Source organism: Corvus cornix, chromosome 2 (assembly GCF_000738735.6).
Source record: "Corvus cornix cornix isolate S_Up_H32 chromosome 2, ASM73873v5, whole genome shotgun sequence".
NCBI classification, from domain to species: Eukaryota; Metazoa; Chordata; class Aves; order Passeriformes; family Corvidae; genus Corvus; species Corvus cornix.
In genome coordinates this window covers 50,800,464-50,817,696 of record NC_046333.1, presented here as the reverse complement: position 1 = coordinate 50,817,696, position 17,233 = coordinate 50,800,464, and the positions used below count along the sequence as shown (strand labels likewise).

Below are 17,233 nucleotides of genomic sequence, written 5' to 3'. Positions count from 1 at the left end.
TTTCTGTAACTTTGGAAAAATATGTTCTCAGAGGTGTAGCATCATACACCATAGCCTTTAAACTCACATCCAGCAGTCAACTTTATGAATATCTTTCCAAATGCCAGCTTCACAGTTGCACAGGCCGAGTACTTGTCTTTAGTTCCCTGTGTCCAATGTATTGCTTTCCCTTTAAAACACTGATTTCAAGAGATTCTTTTTCTCCCAGGGAAAGAATTCAGTCTCAGGATATTTGAGGCTCAAGTTACTAAATATGGATCAAAGCACTGAAATACAGTGAGTAGTTACTTAATTGTGATAAATCATTCCAGTACAACGCAAAATTTTTATAGGCCTTGCAATAAAATGTTTGATCTCGTGGTACGGGGGAGAGGGCTGGTTTTGAATCACCATATTGCCTTAAAAATTGCTTTGAAGCACTCTCAGTTACACAAGGTCATATAAAAAATGAAAATTGCTGCAAAAAAAAAAAAGTTCATAATTAAAAATACATTTTTTTATGTTGTGAATAACTTCCATATATTCACTTAACTTAGGCCTTTACTGTTCTCTTCTGCTGTGTATTAGAACAGGGTCCAACTTCAGTTCCTATTGAAATGGAAAAGGTCCCACAAGTTCATTTACAGTTTGGAATGACAACTCCATTGACATTTGTAGCTTTAAAACTCCAAAGATAAATTTGGAGGTCTAGCAACACAGAAAGAAAAATTAACCCATTTATTAAACATTTCATTTGCCTTAGGAAAGCAGCAGCCCTCACACAGGCGAAAGCTAACTCAGTACAGCTGAGCTGTGAAAGATTAATGTAAAAGATGTCAAACTGAAGGACTCTAACATTAAGATTCTTTTTTCCACTGGAAAATACTTAGGAGATTGCTATCCACATGCCTAGTTTTAGAAACATTGCTGTATTATGTGCTGTTTTGAGAACAGGTAGAGGATGGGGATAGATGGATTATGGCTTATAGCTAAGAGCTTCCTCAGCACAGAGCTCAGTGGCAGCGTTTGTGCATAGCACGTTCACATCTTTGTTCTGGTTTCAATACAAAGTTCCATCATCCTGTTCCAGAAGCAGGATGCTGCCCAAACTGTATATGCTCCTGTCCTCCCCTCCTGTAGTCAACCTCCTACCACAAACAGATTAAAATATGCAAAAAGATTGTCTGTTAACAGCTCACTCCCTCAGCAAAGAAAATAACAGATGTCTAGAGGCCACAGCCAGAATTTTAAATATTGAATTATTATACTAGCTACTTAGATCCGTGTTTGGATATTTGAATGAATTTTTTTGCAAGGCATGACTTTAGGTTGCTCATTTCATAAAACTATGATGAACTCGGGGCCCTACATTTTTATATGATTCATGAAAGAATAAAGCACCAAACTCAAGAATCCTAACAGCAAAAATAATTCTCAGTTTCCAATATGTTTTATTTTCTTTCAATATATTGCAACAATACCAGTCATTTGCAGTTATAGCATATTAGTAGTTTTGAAAGAAACAAGGTTCAGGATTACAAATTTGACTTCAGTGGTGGCGTGTCACAGGTACTGACTATTGAAAAATAGCCTGACTCCATGTGAAATCAGCTGAGGTAACAGCAAGCTATATATAAAGAGAATCTTTTTCAGAATATATGGTTATAAGAAACAAATGTAGTTCACAAAATTCATTCAAGAAAAAAATTAATCTTCTCAAAACTTGATTCATCTAATTTAGAACATTTTTACACTGTATAAAGAGTTTTGTGGAGAAAATGGAATTAAGTGAAAAAAAAAACAAACCATCTTTCCTCACAGTAATTCTATACTTTGTGTGTTTTCATCAGGAAATGTCAAAACACAGTAAGACTACACTGCTTCTTCCCAGAAACAGCAAATTCACAAGCAATCAGTAATAGAGATCCAAAGGAATCAAACCATTTCGTCAGAAACAAGATCTTTCATAGATTATGCTTATATCACTTTACATTAATTATTGTAGTGATAACGATACACCGTAGAATAGTAGGTATAGTCCACTTGACTCATATACTTATTTACACAGTAATATACTTTACACAGTTCAGGATGGGAAAAATTCATGTGAAATACCTAGAGGCATTGGCTGGTCTACTATCACTCACATTACTGATATTCAATATATATGCATGTATATACATGTATGTGTGTGTGCATGTGTATATATAAAGTCTAGGGCAGCTAAAAGAAAATATGCCACAGAGCATACCTTTGTACTTGAGAAAATCAAGGATTGTTGACAAACTAGAGGAAATTACATTAATCTGCTGAACTATTATTTCTGGGCTTGTTATCCAGTATACGAGATACTCTGACTGAATCTTTAGCTATTCTTTCATCAATGCAATCAAGATTTAAGACTGAAAGCATTTAAATTCACACCTGTTGATTTAACACTGGCATACAAGATTATTTGCTTGATTATCCAAGTGCTAAGATCAGTCTTCTGTGCTTCAGTGCTTCTGCCCTGGGAGAATCCTGGGCTGACTCCTCTTGGAATACATTTTGAGTAATAGGAAGGACGGCAGGATGTGTGGGAACAATCTACATTAATTAACTAAGGGTAAATCTAGCCTGATCAATCTGACTGTCCTCTGTGATTAACTGACTGAATATATGGATGAGAGAAAAATGGAAGTACCAGTGGATGGTACTTATCTTGGCTTTTGCAAGGCTTTTATGTTTATTCCCACAACATTCTCCTGTCCAAGTTGGGACATAACAGACTGGATTGGTGGAAACTAGATATGTGTGCAACTGGTTGCATGGTTGGGCTAAGAAGGTAGTGGTTAATGGGCTGTACTCTATCTAAATGCCAATAGCAAGTGTCATTACCCAGGAATATATCTTGACATCTTTAAGGATAGAGGATATGTCATTACATCTTTGTCAGTGACCTGAAGGACACACAGGAGTACTTGTTCTTAGAGTCTGCAGGTGAGAGGACTAATTAACCCCTGCCAGGGGTAGGACTGCCATCCAGAGGGACCTAGACATGCTGGAGGAAAGGTCTGGCAGGAACCTTATGAAATTTGACAAGAATAAAGGCAAAGCCCTGCACCAGGGAAATAAAAACCCTCAGTGACGGGGCCTGGCTGCGGACCAAGTCTGTTGAAAAAGTCCCAGGAGTTTTGTCAGACAGTAAGCATTGAGTCCTGGCAGAAAAGAAAGCCAATGCCATCCTGGGCAATAACAAGGGGTGTTATTAGCCCCCTCCAACCAGTATTTTATAGATCACACCTTGAATAATGGATCATAGGATAATTCTGGCTGAAAAGACTCTCAGGACATTTCTAGTTAGGATCAAATCTGAGATCAGACTAAGGGGTTTCATTCAAAAGACAGAGACAGCATAACTTCTGTGGGCAACCTGATTAGGGCTGGAGCATCCTCATGGTGAAGTTGTTTTTCCATATATCAAGTCTGAATCTTTCATTTCCACTTATGCCCATAACTCCATGTCTTCCCACCATGCATAACTTTGAAGAACACATCTCTGCCTTCTTTTCAGATTCCTCATGCATTTAACTCTGTGGGCTGCTGTTGGGTGTCCCCAAAGCTTTCCTTTTGCCAAGCTGGACAGTCCTAGATGAGCCAGTGGTTATACAGATTGTCATATAGGTGTAACAGTGCTTGAATTACTAATGGATTTGTCTGTACTCTGGTCTCATAATATTACCTCTAGTGCTTTACAGGAAAAAATGACAAGTACAAAAGAAGCAAAGACAAAGGCAGTATAGTAGAGTACCTTTCAGTGAATTTAAAGGTTTTTCCTTACAACTTACTCTCATCTTTACCTTCCATGTACATATGCAGGTATTTTTCCCCTCTGTTGTTCCTACTTCAAAGAGGGACCTTGGACAAACCTTAGGTCAGTGGGAAGATTTTCAGAGATGTGACAGGCCAATGGGTTGACAAGCTCCTAAAATCTACATGACAGACACTATTTGTTTCAACTGGATGCAGGAATGAGCCCTTAGCCATACTTAATGAGAGATGTTTGCTCAGTCTGAAAAGATATTATATAGTTAAAGATTGCTTAAGAAGTAAATGTCTAACAGCTCACTCATTCTGAAACTCTAAAATATAAAGACTACTTAGCTCTATACAAATATTATAGTACCTAACTGGGGCAAGAGGTAAGGGGCAAAATGCACTTATTGTCTATTTCTGGATGTAGCATTAAAAGAGTAATATTCATATTTTTTTCACTACATTTCATGAAGTATATATGCAGGATATAAAAAAGAACATATGGCTAGCAGACATAAAAAAAAAAAAGAGATGTATTTATTTATATACCTCAAATATGCATTTATCTTTTAAATTATGTTTTTAAAATTACCATATGTATGTTTACTGAACTGTCTCAACTGTGTGAAAAGATAGAACATGTCCTTAAACATTTGTTGAATTTTAACACATATTGCAGAATCACTATTTAACATTCAATGACCAATGTAATTTTTACATGAAGGTTTTTTGTTGTAGTTTAAACTTAGTTCAAGAGCAATTGAAGTACAATATATTCTCTGATCAGTGGAACTGATGGACAAAATTATTAAACTTGGATGATTTTAGTTCACTCACTGTAATCATCTAGTGCAGAGATCATTCCTGTCACTAAAATACAAAATGAAAGATATTGAAGGAGTCCTGAGTGTAGCGTCTTTCTTCCTCTGTTTTCTAAATTTCTTCTAAATGTTGCTTTGCTCTTGTTGGTTATGTTAAATATCATGCTTGCACATGGGCTTCCTGCAGGTAGAATAATGAAAGGGCAACAGTGGGATGTCATGTCCTAAAAAATAAATATGCAGGAGAAATTTCTAAGAATCATCTCCCTGCATTATTTCTGATGAGAAAAACCGAACAGAAATTAGAATAGCTACTCTTCCCTAGATTCATGGATTGACAGAGGTAACATAGAACAGAATGTATGTCTGCCACAGAGGCAGTACAGAACTTTTGTGGATTATAATCAAACAAGTATCAGTACAGACATAGCTGACTAAAGAACTAATGAATCAGTAATGAAGACACAAATGGGTTTCATTTAATCTAGAAATTTGCATGAAAATAGAAAGCATTTAGTGTAAACCATAAAAGAAAATGGCAACATTTTCCTGGTTGATGCAGCATAAGGAAAGAGGAGAAAGGAAAAGGAATACATAGCAAATTAATGGTATTACAATTTTCCTTAGCTTGAAAAAGCACCCTAAAAAAATTCAGCGTAAGAAAAAGAAAAAGAATTATAAGAAATTATTTTAAAGTAGGGTTGAAATTAAAAAGTACACATATGCCTGTCATTCACAATATTTGAGTATAACTTGTCATAAAACCATCAAGTGAACTAAAAGAATTCAAAACTTGCATTTCTAACTAGTTAGACCTAACTAATTAGCCCTACTTCATTTGCATTTTCATTAAATGTGTTCAGGAGAAAAGATTTTTGGAAAAACAACAGATAGAAGGAGATATACTATGTTAGTAAGCTAGAGTTATATACCAAACTATATTGGCATGAGTATACCTGACTGGTGAGAATAATTAACAACACAATCAGCAAGACCTAGGGTTTGGGTACTACCATTCTACATATTCAAGAGGCATGTGTATTATTATGGCTGAAAGTGAACAGAAATTAAAAGCTGAAATAAACTAGAAATAGTTAAGAAGACTTACCTGTAAAAGGAAATTGAAAAAAAAAATAGTAAGAGAAAAGAGAACTAATTGCATTTAATTACTTTAAAATAAGGTTTTCCAGAGAGTTGATGGAATGAATTTGGAAGAATGTCTCCAAAAATGGTTGGTATCAGTGAAACTTAAGTAAGGGAAGCAGAAAACGTGGGCTGAACAATGAAAAAAAATTAAGAGTACTTTTTCTTCAAGTTAGTAACAAGGAAGCTACCAGCACTCTTCAAAAAGAAACTTTTGGTGGATTCAAGGCAATCAAAGAAGAGAAACCAGTAGTGGCAAGTAGTGGCTAGTTAGCACCTACTCTATTTATAGCCCTTATATCTCAGATTCTTATATAGTTTTTGGGGGAATTTATGATTTTACTTTTTCTTCATCTGAGATTTGTTTTGCTGAAATGTCAGCGATCTATTTAAATCAGTTGAACAACATATTTTATAACAATGTAATAAAAGATATTTTGTTATATCTAAAATAAAGTAGATCCCTAAAGAAGCATACATTTTACTTTTATGTACCTGATACTGCTGTCTTTGCTCACTGTTATATTTTAAAGGATTTAAATGTAATATACAAATCAGCATTACACTGCAGATACATCAAGTAACTTGGTTTTATATACATGTTAAAAGTTAATAAATTTTCTGTTCTTAATACTTTCTTCTGTCGTTTAAATGCTCGTGTCTTTTAGTGTTTTAAACATGTATGTAACAAAAAACACATTCCACTCACTTCTTTGGGAACAAATTCGCATACAGATTCCAGGGAAAATTTTAGAAATTTATCAATACATTTTTGCCTTTGTATTTTGTTTTACAAGATGTGCTATAGTTAAAAGCTAAGTGCTCTTCTAGTTGTACTGTCACAGATATCAGCATGGTTTATTCTAGATTTACACCATATAAATAGGATGAAGACAAGGGAACTGGTTTTTGAAAGCAGCAGGATCCTGTGAGTAAAGCACTCAGTGGCAAGCTTAGATAATTTTGCTGTCTACTCCGGTTCTGCTATTGGTCCATTACTTGACCTTGACATCCAGGATCTACACACGTAAAATCAGCACTGTGATTCAAGACTGCAACTTTTAAAATCTTCCCTTTACACAACAAACCTCAAGTATTTAGTCAGAAAGAAAAAAAAAAAATCCCTGTGTAACTAAAGTTCTACTTTCAAAGATGTCTACAAATTCCTTATTTTTGTTAGTGTTTAGTAGATCAATGCGTAGCCCGCTAGTGGGCCATTTTCTTTCATATCCCCTTCAGGAGACTAAATATAATACACATTCACATCATTACTACCATAAATACTCAATCAAGGTCTGTACAAACCACAGGGAAATTGATTTTTCACTCAGACATAAAGCCAGAAGTCAAAGAGGTAATGTTCCAAAAACTTAGCAGAACCTCAGAATGGCTGAGGTTGGAAGGGAGCTCTGGAAGTCATCTGGTCCAACCCTCCTGGCTCAATCAGCATCACCAAGAGCAGATTGCCTAGGGTTGCCCAGGGGTTAAGTACATGACCTGAGTGGCCTAGTTCAGACTTCTCTTCCTGAAGGGTCACAAATTTGCATATCTTGCTTCACAGGAAGATAATTCATCATCCTCACTACCTGCAGATGCCAACCAACAGAGAAAAGATGAATTGGACAAAACACAGGAATGGTACTGTACTAATACTCCTACTGAGGGCCAAGAACTTGATTCCACCTTCTTTTTCTTCTGGGTTCCAGGATGCTTTTCCACCTAGTGGGTCTATAATGACATGTTTTGAATTGAATTCAAATACAATAAAATTTCTTTAATTCAAAAGAAGTTACAGAGACAGATTCTATCAAGACCAGATCGAATGTTAAAATTCTGGCATAGTGGAGGTGAGGACTTTTAACACTTTCAGAAAAGGTCATGAAACAAGTTCTTCTAATTTTGATGTTGTCACTTTCTCATTCTTCTGACAAATTTTTAAAAAGAAATGGTGACACTTTTAAGATGATGTGAATACCTGTTGGAGATACCCTGAAATGTCTATTAGATAAAGTTGTTTAAATAACTATGCTATGAATTTGCTTTTGACTCTAGTTCAACTTTTCCAAAAACTACCATGATGTCTCAACCATGAAGACTAGCACTGTTTTGGATATGTGAATATGTGCAACACCAGGTTTCTAAGTTTTAAAGAACAAGAAACATATTGAATTTAGCACTAAACAGCAAGATGCAAGAACAACATACATGGAGCTTAATTTAAATGTTTGCCTATATAATCTAATCAATTATTTATACTATTTTGTAGCAAGCCTTTTATCTACTTATATATGTTTTACTTTTCTAGACTGAAATTATCTGGAGCAATGAGTTTCTCTGATGTGAAATACTTACACAGTGCCAGCACAATGGAGTAGTAAATTTGGTTTGATCTCTAACATAAAATGAGTCCATGGAACTGTGTATATTCATCTGGCTTATATGAACTCCAACCTTATAGCTGTGTGGCAAAGGAAATGTTTGCTTCTAAAAGCTAAATGAAACCAAAATCAGGTAACCAAACAATAAATACAATGCATGCATTTGCTACTCCCTTAGTTTCACTTTTCAGGCTAACTTTTTTGCACTCAGATTTTGAGTATACCAACTAATTTAATGTTTCTTCTGTTTTCTGTAATTACTTTAACAGTTTTTATAATATTTTAGTTTTAATAGCTTTGCAATTCTGAGTTTGTTTCAATGTATAACAAACACTTTGATTAGCCCTTATTTTCAAGACTGTCTTGAATGGAATTACTTCTGTCTGATAGTATGAATAAACATGCACAGCCCCTCTCAGAACAAAAACCAGTCCTGAAAATTTTGCTAATTTCTATCACTTATGTATTCAGGCTTATTATCTGGAAACTATCTCCTTGATATTGTACATTTGCATATGCATGAATAGTCATCCACCTGCATACAGTTATTCTTGGTGCAGTGTTTTAGCACTTGTGAGCTGGAATTTCAGACATTATGCACCAATTCTACTCTCTGTTGATTGATCCCTGATTCTTCTGTAGGAGGCCTCACCTGACATAGATACTGAGGGAAGTAGGACTGGTGGAGGGGAAAGGGAGATATCATCCTGCTCAACAATTCCAAATAGTGCTGCAACCATCAGAACTGCTATGATGTATGGGGCTCTGGAGTAAGATATACATAAGGACTTCTCCAACTCCTCACCTGAACCGCCTTGAGAAAATGGAAACACAGCTTGCAACTGTCAAAGTTCAACAGTTTCCTGTTTTGTTGTATTTGGTTTGGTTTTTATTTCTGTGATGGTCATCATAAAGCTACAACTCAATTTATTTTTTGAGATGAGTGTAAATTCAGGTCTCATCCAAATGGTACTCTGCTTTTAAAAACAACTTTCAGCTTTTAACAAGGGTGACGGAATATTTACTGAAAAATTTGTAATTTGCAAAGCTGATTTTACTGCCAGAAATCTAAGATATATTTTAGGCTGAGAAAGTTGGGACTGTTCAGCCTGGAGAAGAGAAGCTTGCATGGAGACCTCATATCAACTTTCCAGAATCTTAATGGGGCCTACAGGAAAGACAAAGAGGGACTACTAGTCAGAACTGCAGTGATAGAACAAGGAGTAATGGGGAAAAATTGAAAGAGTGGAAATTTAGGTTAGATATTAGGAAGAAATTTATTAATGTGAGGGTGGTGAGATACTGGAACAGGTTGCCCAGAGAAGTTGTGGATGCCCCAACCCTGGCAGTGTTCAAGGGCAGGCTGGATGGTGCTTTGAGCAAACTGGTCTGGTGAGAGGTATCCCTGCTTAAAGCAGAGGGGCTTGGAAGTAGAAAATCTTTAAGGTCTCTTCTAACCTCTTACCTTTCTATGATTCTATGATATAACAGCATTTTACCTAATCCCCATTGATTTAGTAGAAAAGCTTAAAATAGCTGGTTCTGTTACAAATGCATTCGTGCTCCGTCGCACTATTTTCCAACAATGGGCAGAAATCTCAGGGATGATAAATTCTTGTAAACTTTGTAAAAGCCAGAGGCTAAGCAGGTAAGAGACACTGAGTTTAGCAACTTGGCTGGGAAAAAGGCTTCAGCATAAGTGAAGCAGTTACGTATTCTGTTTGGTCTGTCAGCTGACTCACATGCACACAGTGGGAAGCAGGGACAGTTTGGGTCACTTCTACAAAAGAACAAGGATTCCAATTTACAAAGACCCAATGCAAGGTCTCTTTGAGACTGAAAGTACTAAGAGAGGTAATACTTGGCATGAAGCATTTAAAACAGACAGGAGAGAAGAATTTGTGAGACTTACGGTGTACAAACACTCTGTCCCTGTAAGGATTCAGCATGGTGTTGTACAGCTACAGTACAGCCCCTTCCAGAGACTCAGATTTTGCAGGTTTTTCAAGATATCACTAAGGACTTGTGGCAAAGTTGGCCACACAATGACATATTTCCATTTTAAATAGAAATGTTGCAGCAAAACAATTTTAGTATGCAGATACAGCCACTAATTGCTCAAAGCTACTTCTTAAATAACTGAGCTACTTCCTCAGCCTGAGCGATCAGTCTGTTCCCAGAATGGCCAAATTTGCAAATTTTATCAGAAGCAAAAGTACACAAGAGCTGCTTCTCTCCCTTCTAAGGAAAAAGTGCCCTGCATTTAGGACAAAATGCTGAGCTTTGACTAGACTGAAAAGTACAGCAAATGAAAAGACCTCGATTATAGTTTTAAAATCCTTCACTTCACATGATTTTAAATTTTTAATTAGATGTCACAACTGTAGTCAATTAGAAGTTATTAAATTACACCATTCAGGATACACTGGGAGAAATTAGTCCATATTAGTGAATACTCATTTTAAAAGTGGTGGGAGATGGGATCCTAGATATATGAAAACTAAGAGATCTTTGTTAGTTACTATTATATAAATGTACTTTATTCTTGCTTTTAGGAAAAAAAAATGAAACCAATGAACTATATGCAAAGAGCAGAAAGACAGCCTTAAATAAAGAGGTCAGAGAAAAACTGATGGATGCAAACAGATAAAATAATAGATCATAGAATGGCTTGGGTTGGAAGGGACCTTAAAGATCAACTGTTTCCAATCCTGCCATGGGCAGGAACATCTTCTACCAAACCAGGTTGCTCAAAGCCCTACCCAGCCTGACCTTGGACACTTCCAAATACTAACTCATATTAACTTTTCATATTTTTAAGAAACTAAATAATAACAAAGAGAAAATAGAAAAAAAGTTCTGAAAACACAATAGAAAGTTTGTTTAATATAAATTAAGGAGGTATAAATTAAGGATAATATATATATATATATATATATGTATATGGAAGATAAGAACACAGAGAAATTCCCCAAACTATAATGCTCAGTCTGTAATCCTTTTTCCTAATAATCACATCTCAGCTAGAAAAAAATATAACAATGGGTTAGATATTTGCTTTAAATATCTGTAAGGCCCATAAAGAAGTTACATTATTTTTGTAATATTTGACATTAAATGCCACAAAACAACAAAAAATGTGATGATACACAGCTTTCAGGAAGCAGTCAGCAAGATTTTAGTGACCCTGAGATAAACAGGACTGAAAAGTAAACTATAGTAATTTGCCAAAATCATAGATGCTACGTCTGCATAAAAATAATGCACCTGAATAAGAAAAATGTATTTGAAAAACACCTTCTTACTAACAGGTTTTCAGAATAATTGTCAAGCCTAGGAAACAGTAAGTGATGCTACTGTTAGAAACCTTCCAATTTCCCAGCTGAACTGATTGAATAGATCAAAAATTCAAGAAAGTTGCATAATTCACAAAAGAAGAACAAAATCATTAGCACTCACTGTAAAATCCCTTGCAAAGAAGCAACACTTTGGTTTGCTGATGCCCTAGTACCATATTATTATTTTTTAATGGCACAATGAGCTGCCAGTTGAGATTAAGTTCCTTGAAAAGGTCTTTTCATTGAATTAAGCTTCTTAATAAAAGTAATTGCTTTTCTAATTCCCCACTGGGCTACTGAAGCATAATCCAGTACCAACTATATAAAAAGTAGAGTCTCTAACACTTCAGTTGATATTTGGACTGGAACCATAGCATCAAAGCTAAAGCTATGGCCTTGGCAAAATAATATATAAGCAAGAATGGGACTGAATATGTTGCAGAAAAGAAGTAGATGTGCCTAATAATTTTAATGCAAAAAAAATTTTATTTAATTGTTTAGTTATATTTAGGCTTCCTTAAATTGATGTATTTTCAAAAGCAAAGAAAACATAGAAATAGAAAGAGCAGTAGCTTTCCCTTGCAATAGATAGATCAGATAGCTAAGGGAAATTGTATTCCACCAACCCAGCTAAGAGAAAAGCATACAAAAGGAATTTTAATGAATAGTCTTACCGAAATGTTGAGATTTTTATTCATGTAATAGCCAGCCCTTTCTGAAATTTACACTTTGTAAAAGAGATCATGTCTGTGCAAAGACTTTCCTGAATTTATAGCAGATTTTATAGGTCTATCTCCACTTGCAAATTTGGTGCTGTGTAATGAAGGAGGGTGGGGGTGGTTTTTTGGGGCTTTTTGGGGGCTTTTTTTGTTGTTTGTTGTTGTTGTTGAGGGGGTTTTTGGATTTTGTTTTTTGTTTTTGTTTTTTACTTTATGGAACTAGCATAACTGCTCTGCACAGCAGATAACCAATTGATTTCTGTAGAGAAAATGTATCCTGGGAAAAGTACAATGGACACTGATTCATGCTGCACAGCCATGGAATATTTGTTTCTTTTCCTAGATACTCCAAGTTGATCAAAGGAATGTAGATACTCAGATCCTGTGGAACAATCAGCTGCTGCATTAAAAATGAAAAATAGATATGTTGCAAAACAAATGGAACCTTTCAGAATGCTTCTTTAACTAAACTAGTTATTAGTTTTTATTAAGACTCACAAAGATTTTGTTACTTAAAACCCACGATATTACTGTGAGAATCAAGAGATCTTTTCTCTTCCTGGTCCTGATGCTGGCTTGCAGGATAACTCTGAGACTCCTCTTTGTGTTAACTTGACGTCTGCTTTTCCACTCATCTGTCTTGTCTAAATGTGAATTAGGTAGAACTGCTTCTTTTTGTATAGCGCCCGGCATGGATGCAACACAATTCCCTAGAGGCTTATGACATTTTAGTGAGACAACTGAGACATATTTTGGAAATAGCAGTTAAAAAACTACAAATCAGTCTTTTGGATGTGTATACATCCACAGAAGCCAGAGAGGCTGGTCTCTAAGTTTTTTCTGGCTTTCTCTTTACAAATGCAGGAATGCTGAAAATGGTGAGTATGAAATTAAATACTTAATTAGCTTTCCATCTATACCCATTAACTAAATCTCCATTAGATTATAGTGAAATTTCCTTCCACAGAATAATTGCAAAGAGTTAATTGAACAAACTAGTCAAAAAACCAGTAAGATTTTCATTTATTTATAGTTTGTTTGGGGTTTTTTTAAATTTTGTTTTGTAGCAGGCTGCCTTAAATATTTATATTTTGCCCTAATTTTTATAATTAGAAATCATATCTGTTTCAGTATAGCTCATAAGTAATGAGCAGATTTTCTGCATTAAACCAATCACCTCTCAGAACCTAGGACAGAGAAAAAGTGAAGCATAGTTAAATAGAGTAAGAGACCCCTTTTCCTTGGATCGTGTAAAGAATGCTCCGTCTAGTTGTCCTAGCTGTTATTAAGTTTTAGTTGTAAGCAACACAGAAGAATATTAAACACAGTGTAGAGGTTTAACTAGAGACTTCTAATAGAAGATTTGCAATGGACTGACTCTAAGGCTGCTCAGAATTCAAGCAATAAAATTGCTTTGGGGAAGTGAACATAAACTAACATGTATTAGATGATTACATCACAGGACATTCCATAACCAGATTCACTGCTGCCTTGTTATCCCTTGATAGCTGTGCCAAAACAATTTTTATCTTGCAAAATCAACCCTCAGCCTTGAGGAAACAAATGAAAATCCAGCTTTATTATTCATGAATAAAAAATAAAAAATTGTTTGTAGCTATGAGAAACAATGTTCATCTTAATTAAAAGGTAATTTCAGACATGATTTTAAATGTGCTTGTCTATATTTAAATTGTCTGTTATGCCAAATGATTCATACATCAGAAGTGGTACACATGGTATGAACAGAAACAGGCAAGCACCTGTGAGATACAAAGTTCTCCTACTTTACTATATGTACAGCCTGACCTTAAAGAAACACTTCCTGTTGTGCTAGTAGCTAACATTCTTCTGGATACCAGTCATTATAGATTTTTATTATTTTCAACCTGTTTCTAAACAGGAAGATACTTATTGAAGAATACTTTTAATATATTTTATGGATTTCATTCCATTTCTGTATATTTTCACTGGAGTTTGACTGACAATAAATATTTCGTACTTTATGTATATACAAAGGTATCCAATTAAACTGCTGCAGTCTGTGATGTTACATTACTGAAAGCCTGAGCAGACGTTTTTCTCTTTTTAAAGGGTACTGTTCATCCCCAAAAAAATTAAATAAAATACAGATCACCATCACACACCAAATTAAGGGGAAGCCCATGAACACACAATAGTATTAAAGTTATTCTGTCAAAATAATTTATAGGCACATAGAATTATTGGAAAAAGACTAAATTTAAAAAAAAAATCAGTAACAAAAGCAGAACAAAAAAAGTAATGAATTTGATAACAAATGTTTCTCCAGATAGATATGCTCTTCTTTAAAGACCATTTAAAAGTTAAAGTGCATTATCAGCCCATTGGACCAGAATTTAGAGAAAAAAATCTCCTTTATTCTAATATTAATTTAGCTCAAATTCTTGGATTTCTGTAGCAATTGCTGGATCTGGCACTGAAGCTGGAAAACAGGTTTGTTCACACCCCACAATATCATCGAAAGTGGCTTTAGAAACCCAAAACAAGCCTATAACATAAACCCTAAGAGTTCTTTAAGTACGCATTAGCTCACAGTTTAAGATGGCTGGTTGTCCATTACTGGCAATGAAAGTACAAACAGGGCAGTGTATAGAACCTAGAGATGCTCAGCAGCCCCAGTGCGAGGGTCCACTTGGAGCTGAGCTGCCTAGGCTGTATCTGTCTAGGCTGCACCAAACAGATCCTTATCAGCTACAACTTCGACAACTTTTCCACTTAGTCACCCATGTATGGGCATTTCAATTCCACTGTCACAATCTGCTAGCTGAATTTTGCTGCTGCCACTAAGCCCTTCTTTAAAATTGTGTTTAAGATAGAGGAAAGTAAGATTTCTTTTTTTTATTATTATTATTTTAAAGGACTATTTGACTTGCATTTTTAAAATAATATTCAGAGCTCCCTTAATTAATATGGAGTACGCAGCCTTGACCTCCCTGTAATTAACTCTTTTTTCTTGCAAATCAGTAGCAGTTCCTTTTAAATCAATGGGTGTTGTTCTGTCTCCATGGAAACACTGCTAAACTTCCAGCTTAAAAACCTGTACCAGGACAATGGTACTTTTGCCAAACCAGCTTTGACAAACAATATGTGTTTTTTAGATGTCATGGCTACACAGTTCTCTGCAATTCTCTGACCTGAGAGGTCTCAGTTGGGTTCTGATGCTTTGGTGTCTCATGGAGTTGGTATTTCACATTCACATTTTTCTTACAGCCAAGCAGTTTGGTCTGACTTCAGAACACCTATTGAGGCAAATACCCTTGGGACAGGCAACAGGGCCCTTGTAGGATCATTTCTGATATCCCCTGCTCTTAGGTGAACCTCAAGAGCAGCAGGCATGATGCGTCACAGTCAGATGGGACAAGCTTGAAGTGCCTATGGCATGGGCTGAACCATGAGACTCTCATAAGGCCATGAGAAATAATCACTACTGTGTTTCACAGATGCTACAAAGAATTTTCCAGAAGTTAAATATTTTGAGTTGGCAGAAAATGTACCCTTTATAGCCTTGTCAGGAGCTGGCTCCTACACAGCAGTATAGAGACAACAGCTTGCCTCCTCCTGGAGCTGCATCAGTTAGGGAATGACTTGGTATAAATTTATTATACTAAAAAAATTAAAAGAAGCTATATTCCCATAAAAATGTAAACCAAAAATAAACAGTATTATGCAGAGAGTTATCAATTTTGTTGTTTTATGAAGTACTTGATTTACCATGTGTTCTGATTTAACATGGCTGTTTGAGCAAGAGCACTGAGCAGCAAGAATACTTTATTCCAAACATGCTTACCACCTGTGGCTCTGTCTATCTTCAATTCATTTACAAATGTGGATCAGGAGAAGAACAGAACAATTTTGTTACCTGACAGGTTTGAGCTGGGCAGTGAAGAGTTTCAAAACCTGTCCTTGTTTTTGTGTTCAGTTTCCATTAATTGGAAAGTTAAAAGATTTGAAATGCATTTACACACGAAGTATAACACTGAATAACGGTAAAGCAACTGTACCCTTGTAAAAAAAAATCCCACTTTTAGTAATATTGTTGTTCCATTGACATCAAGGTGTCTGCATCACTGAATGACTATTTTCATCAACCAAGTCATTTTTCTTTTCAAGTCTGCATTTTTGGGGGCATTATAAGAAAGAAAATAAATCAGCCTTACATTGTCACAACCAAGATTGATGGAGTTAGTACTCTAGGCTAGCTATAAAAAAGATAGTGATGTGTAAAGTACAGGAAACTGAACTACTGTGAAGTTACAGTAAACTAAACCAGTTGGTATATCATGGAAGAGTGTAGAAGTGAAAACATGCAGACGAAAAGTCAGAGATGACACTTTCTCTAATGCTATCCCACATATCGCGTGATATTCCTGCTAAACTCAGTCTTTGCAAATAAGGCATACTTGCAAATAAATTTGGTAGAAACATTATTCATGCATGCTTGGTGTCTGAACACATATTGTACCCCCAAGGAATGGCACACAATTTGTTTTTCTAACAGTAACACTTTTGCAGTGTACACAGCTGAAAATGGCTTTGCCTGCATCTTCAATAACGTGTACTACCTCAGATCAGCAGTTTTTCATTCAAGCTTTAATGAAAACAATACACTGAGCTTTCACATAGGGCATTAGATCAGCCTTTTGCTAGAAGCTGGCTCAGAATCTCCCCATTCATTTGTTTCTGGAAAGTTCATTTTAACTAACTGTACACATTTTTGCTGCCCAGTGAGAAAGTTTATTCTCTGAAGATGAGCTTGCTGCAAGAGTGCAAAGCTTTGTTTAAATAGCTAACTGAAGCAGAAAAAAGTACGGCAATATCAGAAAGAAGTTATATTTCTGTTGTGGTAAGTCTATTTTACTGACGTTATTAAAACATTTCCTAATTATTCACATACAATTTATTCCTTTCCACTTTATACTTCTCTGGTCAGGACATTTTTCAAATGTACCCAGCTAACTAAAGACCAGGTTTTGTTAAAGAAGAAACTAATAAAGGTTACTCTTATAAGAACAATCTGTAAC

General features: G+C 35.5%; 1 protein-coding gene across 1 annotated transcript in view; it reads right to left on the bottom strand.

Moving 5' to 3' along the window:
* Positions 1-17,233, bottom strand: part of DGKB (diacylglycerol kinase beta) — a 381,223-nt gene that overhangs the window by 336,657 nt on the left and 27,333 nt on the right. The gene's annotated exons all lie outside the window — the stretch shown is intronic.